We start from the raw sequence: 11114 nt of genomic DNA, 5'->3' as shown, positions 1-11114 counted from the left end.
TCCACCACATCCCAAAGGTGCTCTATTGGATGGGATGTGGTGAGTGTGGAGGTGTCAGGGCTGGGCTCGCCCCTTCCTTCTCTGAGCTGAGCGCTCAGCTGTCGGCTAATTGCCAGCTCCTATCTCTCCACAGTTACTCAGCTGTTGATGATATCCTGCTCGTCAGTCCTGCCTACTTAAGCCGTCCAGTCCAGATGATCTCTGCCTTCTCCTTGGTCAACATCACAGAAACTATCTCCTGCGTTCCTGCTAAAGACTTGCTTGGCTGACATCCCTTCTGGCTCCAGATCCTGCTTGCTGTTCCACTACATTGATCCCTGACTTCTGGCTCGCTGACTATCCGTTCCGGTTCCTGAACTTTGGCTATGTTTTGACTACGTTTGTTCTTTTTACTTTTATTATTAAACAAGTGTGATTTAACTGCACTTCTGTCTCAGCCTGATTTCATGGTTTCCGACAGGAGGCCATTGGAGGACAGTGACCTCATTGTCCAGTGGTGAGATGATTGGAGCTTTGTGACATGGTGCATTATGCTGGTGGAAGGAGCCATCAGAAGATGGGGACACTGTAGTCATAAAGGGATGGACATGGTCAGCAGCAATACTCAGGTAGGTCGTGGTGTTCAAACGATGCTCAATTGGTTCTAAGGGGCCCAAAGTGTGCCAAGAAAATATCCCCCCCACCATTACACCCCCACCACCAGTCTGAACCGGTGATACAAGGCAGGATGGATCCATGCTTTCATGTTGTTTACACCAAATTCTGACCCGACCATCTGAATGTTGCAGCTGAAATGGAGACTCATCAGACCAGGCAACATTTTTCCAATCTTCTATTGTCCAATTTTGGTGATCCTGTGTGAATTGTAGCCTCAGTTTCCTGTTCTTAGCCGACAGGAGTGGCACCCAGTGTGGTCTCTTGCTGCTGTAGCCCATCTGCTTCAAGCTTTGATGTGTTGTGCGTTCAGAGATGGCATTCTGCATACATTGGGTGTAACGAGTGTTTATTTGAGTTACTGTTGTCTTTCTATCATCTGGAACCAGTCTGCCCATTCTCCTCTGACCTCTGACGTTAACAAGGCATTTTCCTCCACACAGCTGCCGCTATCTTCCCTTCCAGTACAGCACACCCCCTTCCTCAACACAGCTCCCCCCTGCAGTACAACTATTTTCCCTTCCAGTACAGCACACCCCCTCCTAAATACAACCCCCCCCCCGCAGTACAACTTTCCCCCAGTACAGCTCTCTCCCTTCCAGTACAGCACACACCCCCTTCCTCAACACAGCCCAGCCCCCCCGCTGTACAACTTTCCCCCAGTACCCCAGTACAGTTTTCTCCCTTCAGTACAGCTATCTTCCCTTCCAGTACAGCACCCCCCCCCCCATCAACACAGTCTCCCCCCCCCCCCCCCCCCCCGCAGTACAACTTTCCCCCACTATAGCTCTCCCCCCCTTCAGTACAACTATCTTCCCTTCCAGTACAGCACACCCCCTACTTACTACAGCTTTCCTCCCTGCAGTATAGCTTCCCTCCAGTACAGCTCATCCCCCTCCAGTACAGCTATCTTCCATCCAGTACAGAATACCCTGATTTTTGAAGGGACTGTTTCTGATTTGGAGCAATGTCCCTCTGTCCCTCTTTCTTCCTCATTAGTCCCTCATTTTGCTCTGATCTATATAGCTGTATATAAAATGCACTATGTATCTTTCAAAAAGTGTTTCCCAGTGCTAAACCTTTCATCCAAATTCTAAATTGCTGCATTTGTAAATTTCAAAAAGCCAATATAAAGGAATAGTAGTGGTAAAAAAAAAAGCACTTGTGGGTTTACCTAATCATTTTTATTGTATAATTCTCCTTTAAGGGGGCGTGGCAGGGGGGGTGTCTTATGTCTTTATACTTTTGCCAATAGGTGTTCCTTGTTCTCAAAAGGTATGCTCACCTTTTCAGTACAACCCCCTTCCCCAGTACAGCTCTCCCCCCTGCAGTACAGCTTCCTACCAGTACAGCTCTTTTCCCCAACCAGTACAGCTCTCCGTCCTTAGTACAGATGTACCCAATTATATCGTATGGCTGGTGGTATATTTTTGTTGGGGGGCGGCAATCCGTTCCCCCCGAGCCCCCCCCCCCGGTCGGTCGGTCCCCGCACTTACCCCATCAGGCTTCCCCCGGCGGCGGCTTCACCCTGTGTCTCCTCCTTACTAGGCTTCGCGGCGGCACAACTTCCCCTGCGTCTCCTTCCTCTTCCTCCTCCTCGCCCATAAGGATTGATTCTCCTCTCGACCAATTGGGTCTCAAGACCCGCTTCCTGAGCCGGGATTGGCCGGGAGGAGATTCAGGAAGATAACAGCGAATATTAATTTGCTATTGTTACACAACTAGGTGGGCTCGGGGCACAGTGCTCTGCGCCCCGAGCTCACCCTTTTTTGAAGCCAATTAGAGCCTCAGACTCTAATCATGTGCTTCTAAAAAAAAAAAAAAAAACCCCATTGGAATCCATGTGTCCGGCGTCTTGCATGTAAATTAGGGACCGGGCGCATGGATTAGGGGGGCAGTGCCCCTGCACCCTGTATGGGTGGGCCACTGCTGCAGCTACCCTTCCCTCAGTACAGCTCTGTCCCCTTCATAAAACACACTTACCAGACCAGGGTAGGTCAGAGTAAGGAAAGTCTTCCTACGGCTGGGTCATGTGACCATAGTCACAGAGGAGAAGCCTCCCATGCTCTGAACTAACAAGCTGCAGCTCCTGCTCCTGCTTTGAGTGCCCAGCACGGCTGTCAACACTAGCTCCGGCGGCAGTTTTGACCCCCAATCCCCCCTCATATCTATGCCAGTGCTCTATCTATCTATCTATCTATCTATCTATCTATCTATCTATCTATCTATCTATCTATCTATCTATCTATCCCTCTCTTTATATGCCTATATCTGTATCTATGTATCTCTATATCCTGCATACAGTGGGTTCAGAAAAGGGTGGCTGCAGCAGTGGCCGTGCATACAGGGTGCAGGGGCACTGCCCCCCTAATCCATGCGCCCGGACCCTAATTTACATGCAGGACGCCGGACTCATGGATTCCAATGGTTTTTTTTTTTTTTTTTTTTTTTTTAGAAGCACATGATTAGAGGCTCTAATTGGCTTCAAAAAAGGGTGGGCTCGGGGCGCAGAGCACTGTGCCTCGAGCCCATCCACTTGTGTGACAATAGCAAATTAATATTCACCATTGTCTTCCTGATTCTCCTCCTGGCCAGTCCCGGCTCAGGAAGGGGGTCCTGAGACCCAACTGGTCGAGAGGAGAAGCGATCCTATTGGGCGCCGAGGAGGAGGAAGGAGACGCAGGGGAAGTTGCGCCGCCGTGAAGCCTCTCTCTCTCTCTCTCTCTCTCTCTCTCTCTCTCTCTCTCTCTCTCTCTCTCTCTCTCTCTCTCTCTCTCTCTCTCTCTCTCTCTCTCTCTCTCTCTCTCTCTCTCTATCTTTATAGCCTGTATCCTTACTTTATACAATGTCACAGAACTATCAGGTCTTTATATGATGATTATAATAATAATAACTGTATGTTATAATAACTTTTTTATATCAGAGTTTTTTGTTGTTCATTAAAACTCCAACCCGACACTGTGACCATTTCACGTCTTTGTGCTGAGCTGATAACAGGCTAGAACAAACAAATCCAGCCGAAGATCGACTCAAATGCCTTTGTGCCACCTCAGGCCGTTTTCTTAGCTGAAAACACAACCACGCCTGCAGGGGGTATGTTCAGGTCACAACATCTACACACAATTCCTGATTGTCCGCGTGCCCCCCAACACAGACCGCCAAGTGTTTCCCCATCTAGACAGATGGCCATGTTGTCAGTAAACACCGCCCTGCCTGCTCCTCATTTTCCGCCTAATTCACCCTTTTTTGTTTTTTTTAGTTTTCGAAATTCCCAGACACGGCTTTCCCAAGGCATCCGATGCTGTGGATCGAAGCAACCAAAGTCCTATCTGCAGGTGAACAGCTTGTATGGAATGTGGCTGAATCACAGGGGTCAACCACAGGGGTCGCCCAGGTCAGGTCCTCGCTTAACCGCCTGTGGCAAAGGGGCCCTTCGTCACCAGGGGCCAGGTAGCGCCTTAATTGGCCCAACATTCCTCCCAAATCGTTATTTGATCTTTTGTTAATGTCATTGTTGCAGCTCACTTTTACTTGTTCTTCTAAGTCATCCTCGTCATCGGCCAGCTGCGGCGGGACCATGGTGATGGTGACGTCATTATGACTAATTCCTTTTCAAAGGGGTTTTGTGTTAGCTGTCGTAAAATATATCATTTTTGCGTTTGTGATCTTTTTCTATCGCAGTAAAAGTTCTTGCAAGGACCTGCTTGCTTTATTTTGGGCACGACTTTAGTAATGGCCTCGGGGCAGTTTTAAAGCTGACCTAGATATTGAGTTGAAGGTTTCTGAAGGAGGTTGAAATGCTTGCCTTGATGCCCAGGTCAACGACTACAGCTGGTGAGTGTTTCTCCTGATTATAGTGGCCCCAATTCCCTTAGAGGCCCCGTGCAGACATTGCATTGCAGGAATGAGCTTTCCCGCTTGTGATTCTGAAAGCGCAATTTACATGCGTTTCATGTGTCTGGAATAAGGCACCGCATTCAATTCAATCGGCCTGTGCTATGCGCATTTGTCACCCAAAGGAAGCTCCTGCTCCTCTTTGGGACGACAAGCTTAGCACCATTTTTTAAACACACGTTTTGCCGCAATTGCCGCATAATTAAAACACACAATATTCCCAAACGCATTCGTTCCTGAAAAAGGCTGTAAGTGAGCGCTGCAGCGACCGCCAGCTGGAAACCAAAGACAATGGAGACGTATGTCACCAATACACCAAGGATCTCCAGAACGGGGCCAAAGCTTTATTCAGCGATCACATCATAGTTGCAAAATGCTGTATATACTATACTGTATGTTCTAATATTGGAATTGTTTGTGAAAATGTTACGCTTGTCATCCTGCTTAGGTAGCGTTCATTACACATGGCAGTTTGTCTGCTAAGGGCAGTTGTATCAAATATCAGAGACTTCCTATTCTTTTGTAATAAATCTTTCCACTGGGGACAACAAGTGACATTTCAGTTGCTGTCAGGCAGTGTGATGGTGATTTATGTGAAGCGGCTTGCATTGACCCTTATATCTGTAACTGTCACTTCTAGGGGGGAATTAGTATGGAACTCACAACGATGAGACAGAAGGTGAGATCCCTGGAATCACAACCAGTGTCATTACTGGTTTCCAATGAATTCCAAAATATCATTTCTATGTCACTAGAATCTGAGCAGAAAATATTTATTTAATAGGAAAGCAACACTCTGATGTATCTAGAATGCACCACAATGCATAAAAAATATTAACATTAATCCAATTTAACCCATTCCCTGCATCCCTTTAACAGGGTCTTTATGCCCAGGAATCTGGAAGGACTGGATGCGGTGCCCCTAATGATGTCACGCATGACGAAAGACGCTGGGCGGAGCCATAGCACACAGCCTTGGTCATCTTGGTTTCCGGCAAACTGACTATACATGTGATATGAAGTGTTTGTATAACACCCATCTATTGTGCGTGCATTTCCTTTATTAAATATTGCGTACTCTACTGGTTTATACAATGGAGAGTGTTTCTTTTTTCCTTTTTATGACATCATTCCTATGCTAAGTTAGTTTGCGCATTGATCTGTGGAAAACATAGCGTTGCGGCTGTTTGGCAAGGTGCCTGGGAGAGTTGGGGGCCTCGTGGAGTGTAAACTAAGCCCTGTTTGACCATCCTTCATTGGGGGAGGTAAGACAGGAGGGGGGAGTTGGTGAAAGGGCATTGGTGAGAGATCTGGGGGGGGGGGCATTGCTGAGAGCTGGGGGGCATTAGTAAGAAAGGAGGAGGGCATTGTTGAGAGTGCTGGGGGGGAATTAGTAAGAGAGGAGGGGGAGCATTGGTGAGAGAGCTGGGGCGGGGGGGCATTGCTCAGAGGGCTGGAGGGGCATTGCTGAGAAAGCTAGGGTGGGGGAATTGGTGAGAGCTGGGGGGGGCATTGGTGAGAGAGATGGGGGGCATTTTTGAGAAAGTTAGGGTGGAGGTATTGGTGAGAGCTGGGAGGGCTTTGGTGAGAGAGCTGGGGGGGGCATTGCTGAGAAAGCTGGGGGGGCATTGCTGAGAAAGCTGGGGGGCATTGGTGAGAGCTAGGGGGCATTAGTAAGAAAGGAGGGGGGCATTGGTGAGAGAGCTGGGGGGCATTAGTAAGAGAGGAGGGGGAGCATTGGTGAGAGAGCTAGAGGGGGGCATTGCTCTGAGAGCTGGGGGGCATTGCTGAGAAAGCTAGCGTGGGGGAATTGGTGAGAGGTGGGGGGGATTGGTGAGAGAGCTGGGAGGGCATTAGTGAGAGCTGGGGGCCTTGGTGACAGAGTTAGGTTTTGTTTAACCACACCCCTTAAGCCCCTCCCACCATTTAGACTTTGGCCACACCTACATTTTGCCGTCACGCATGCCGCAGCTCACTTACTCCCTCAGTTGTCCCTCATTCTGAAGTTCAAAAGTTGGGAGGTATGACTGTGCTGTACATAGCATGTGCAGGCTCCACCCACTACAAGCTGCCTGCAGAAACCTACAAGAGGGGGCGGAGACAAGACCAGTCACCCTGCACAAGGAGAGAGATCAGAGCTGTGGGAGGGGCTCAGCAGCTCCACCCACTTCAGGCTGCCTGCAGAAAACTACAGGAGGGGGCGGAGACAAGACCAGTCTCCCTGCACAAGGAGAGAGAGCAGAGCTGTGGGAGGGGCTCAACAGCTCCACCCACTACAATCTGCCTGCAAAAACCTACAAGAGGGGGCGGAAACAAGACCAGTCACCCTGCACAAGGAGAGAGATCAGAGCTGTGGGAGGGGCTCAGCAGCTCCACCCACTACAGGCTGCCTGCAGAAAACTACAGGAGGGGGCGGAGACAAGACCAGTCTCCGTGCACAAGGAGAGAGAGCAGCAGTGAGCGGTCTTTATTACAGGAAGTCTCACACAGGGTTACTGCACAGATCTGAGAAACATACACAAATCTCGCCAAGACTCAAGAAGAATACACATGATGAATAGACAATATTTGCTTATCCCAGAATTCTGCTTTACACCTTTACTTTCATGTAAATATTCAGCATATAAAACGATTGTTTCGTTTGCGTATTCCTGCACAGTTGTTCTCCATGCCGTCACACATCAGACAATCTGTCGGTGGATCTGGGTTGTTATGGTGCGGGGTAAAGCTTTTCCTTTGTATAATAAAATGAGGGATTTTTTTTACACTGATGGGGATTGGATTCCGTCTGATAAGCTATCATGGAGGACAGGCCGGTCTCGCCTAGCAGGATAACGATTTCTCTGGAAGGTCGTATTAATAAACTTTCATACATTCTCCTGTCTAGTTTATGAATTCCTTAATGATAAAGGACCATGTGAGGCAATCAGCCAGCAGGAAGCCAGCGGGACATAGGACGTGTTCAGTCACTTAGGGACCACAGTGTTGGTTTAAAATAATTACTCACATTATTTTAATAGAATAATCAATTAAAGAGGTTTTAAACCCCAAACCAAAAATGTAATATATTGCAGCTTACCAGAGATGGCTGCATTCGTTTTCTTTTTCTTTTAGGCATTTTCCCCTCTGTTTTCACCTGGTGATCTGGCCAGTATCACACCTCCTGTATTCGAGTGTCTCCACTCTGGATGAAGGAGAACAGGGGGCGCAGTGGACAGCAGTATTGTCAGTCTGGGGGGAGGGGAGTGTTCGATGTACTAGCAGATTTAGGTACACTAACAAATTGAAGCCAAACTCCAGCTCACACTTTATAAATGTGTACAAAATAAAAGGTGGGCGGTAAGTGTATTAGCGAGTGAACCGGTATATGAAATGAATATAAATACGTATGAACATATGTGATCATATAACACTGCAAATTAAATCACGTAAGAAATCTGGAAAAATGAACATATAGCAAGCTGAGAGTCCATTTGTGATAGTGTACTCAACACCAAAAAAAAAAACGATATGCTCTTAAATGAAGCTTCTAGTTCTTCCACCACAAGTGCTCAATGGGAAGGTGGCAACTCACCAAAGGTGTTTGACCACTTTTTAAGGTAGGTCAAAATGCGAATTTGCCAAGTTGATTCCTACTGGCAACACGACTTCCACTCCAATGGCCCCCAGGATCAGACTAGGATATAAAAATTGACTCCACAGGAGACAAGAGTAGAAGTCTCATAGTGTAATATTTTAATATAAGTTTAAAAGTAATACCAAAAAGGTGGTGAATTGCACTCACATGTTAGGCTCAATTCACATCTATGCATGTTGCTTTTGAGCGTTTCTGCAGTGCTTTTTGCAGGTGCTTTCCATGTTTTTGGGCACACGGTTTTACCGCGATTATGCAGCTATTTGCGTTTTTTTTTTCACACTGTATAAAGCTGGTTGCTAAGGAGGAGGCGGGAAGCCGACCGCTGCGTCCTTAACAACCGATGAGTCATCAGCTGTCAGCGGGCTTCCCCGCTGACAGCTGAATGTAAAAAAAAAAGAATTGCCGGTTAAAAAAAAAATAGTGAAGAAAAAAACAGCGTGGGGTCCCCCCCAAAATCCATACCAGGAGAGGGCAGGGACGCCCGCTGACAGCTGATGACTCAGCTTGTTAAGGACGCGGCGGCTGGCCCCCTCCTTTAGCAACCAGCTATATACAGTGTAAAAAAAAGAAAGCGCAAATCGTGGCAAATATTCGGTAAAAACGCTTGCGTTTTGGATGCGGGTCCATTGAAGTCTATTACATGCAAAACGCTGCATTTTGCAGGGAAAAAAAGTCCCCAACCCTTTCCAAAAAATGCAGAGGCACAAAAATGCATTGATGTGAACTTGTTCCATAGGAACCCATGTTAAAAGGTTTCCCTGCATTCCTGCAAAATGCATCAAAAAACACATTCGTGTGAATGGAGCCTAAGAGTGCCTGGCCTGGCACTGGTTGTAAACAGCGCGTGCGGATAAGGCTAGTCGTGCGTTCCACCTCTCGCTCTGGATGGTAACGCCTGGTGTAAGGTAACAAACAGGACCCGGACGTGACGGATCCTCCACTCCAGGGATTTTCCCTTTTTGGGATTTACATGAATAAATTAAAGCTGATCATGTAAGCACCCCTGTTGGGGGGAGGGGGGGGAGCGTTCTTGGGATGCTTTTCCCTTTAGCTGGCCAAATATCCTTTAGATCTACCAATAACATGAAGTACGTGATCCTACTTGAGTGGATACAAATGGAATGGATTGTTTCGGTAGAGATTCCATTACATTTACTTACAATAAAGTGATTCTAAAGGTTAGTTCTTTTTTTTTTTGTAAAATAACAAACTTGTTATACTTACCTGCTCTGTGCAAGGGTTTTCTGGGGTGTCCCTGCGGCGCTCCTGATCATCGGGTGACCCCCCCCCACGGAGAGACGCTTTCCATGGGGGCATCCGCATGGGCACGCTCCAGAGTCCTGCTGCTCGGTCCACTGACACAGACAGCAGGACTTGGCCCCGCCCCTGGCTCTTGTGTCACTGGATTTGATTGACAGCAGCGGGAGCCTGTCCGGGGACCGGGATTCACCCGGACAGTTTGGGTTTGGAACCATGCGTGCCTGAAACCCGGACACATTATTCAGACCGGTCTATGGCTTCCCAGCAGGGTTGCTGGCTGCAGTTGTCTAAGCTGAGAGTGACTGTTACACTCTCTTTCACACTGCCCAAAGCCAGCACTATCAATCCCCCCCCCCCAAACACACACACAGACGGGAGAGGAGAGAGGGCTCGATCTGCACTTCTTCCCCCCCACCCCTACCCCTCTGTGTCTGCCCAAACTCCAATCCCCGGCGCTGTGCCTCAGAAAAGGAAAGCGGAGGCCAGAAATTTGAACTTGAGCAGCCTCAGATACATCTGGATGAGAGGTGCTGACTGCCAAGGGGTGAGTGAGCTCACCATCCATCCATCCATCCTTGTCTCTGACTGAAGTCTCTTCTCTCTCCTGCCTCTGAGTGAGTACACTAAGATAAATAAGGGTTCTCAGAGCACCCCTTAGATCAGAGTTCCCCTTTACACCAAGGGGCACAGTGTTCCCCTTTACATCAGAGTCCTCTCCATACACCAGAGTTCACAGTGTTCCCCCGTAAATCAGGATTCCCAGAGCATCCGTTATGTTAGAGTCCCCAGAGTTCTCCCTTACATCAGAATCTGCAGAGTCCTCCCTTACAGTGTAAGGGAACTCTAGGAGTTCAGATGTAAAAGGGGAACTCTGTGGACTCTGATGTAAAGGGGAACTCTTGTTATTAACTTCATATGATTAAAAATGTTATTTAATAGCAAAATATATGTATAATTTATACTATAAAAAAAAAAATTGCTGTGCGCCACTAAAGTGTTCGGGTTTGACTTGAAGAAAAGGTGGCAACCCTAGCTCCCGCTGCTATCAATCTATCCAATGAGGACCTGAGACAGCAGCTGGAGCTGTTGGGCTTGTGCTCGTTACTAGAACAATCGGGTTCAGGTAAGAAAAAAGGGGGCTCTGGGGGTGCAGCTGCAGCACAGAAGGCTTTTCACCTTAATGCATAGAATGCATTATAAACCATGAGGGTTTACAACTCCTTTAAGTAAAGTCATCTCTTCACTCCTCCTACTGCACAGTGCCTATTGGGATCTGTAGTGTAAGGAGTCTATTCATCCCATTATATGGCTGCCATCCCAAACTACAACTCCCAGGATTCTCAGCGCTCTGCATTGAAGTTTATCAGCTTGCTTCGCTTTGGCTAACCTCCTGCTGGCCAGAGGAGAATGGTGCATCAGAACATTAGTATCTAGAGGGAGAAAATAATAAATGGCAATGGGGTTGCCTTACTAAAGGCAAATAGACGGTGGACTGTGACAAAGTGCAGTTGCTCTCTAGTGCTTAGTAAATAAGCAGAAGCTCTGCTGACTTCCATCATCCAATCACGTGCAAGCAAAAATTCTGTTGTTTTTTTTTTTTACTTTCCTTGCACGTGATTGGGTATTCTTTGCAAAGTGAAAACCTTACCTCATTTACTAAGTTCTGGAG

At 47.7% G+C, this 11114-nt stretch overlaps 1 long non-coding RNA gene across 1 annotated transcript; it reads left to right on the top strand.

The window, feature by feature from the left end:
* The first annotated feature begins 3702 nt into the window (after positions 1–3702).
* LOC141102389 (uncharacterized) lies at positions 3703–5630 on the top strand. Its single transcript, XR_012235096.1, has 3 exons — positions 3703–3747; positions 3914–3989; positions 5428–5630. It is a non-coding gene; the product is annotated as an uncharacterized lncRNA (long non-coding RNA).
* Positions 5631–11114: the final 5484 nt, after the last annotated feature.

This window comes from Aquarana catesbeiana, linkage group LG07 (assembly GCF_042186555.1).
Source record: "Aquarana catesbeiana isolate 2022-GZ linkage group LG07, ASM4218655v1, whole genome shotgun sequence".
In the NCBI taxonomy this organism is placed as follows: Eukaryota; Metazoa; Chordata; class Amphibia; order Anura; family Ranidae; genus Aquarana; species Aquarana catesbeiana.
This window is presented reverse-complemented; position numbering and strand designations above follow the sequence as displayed.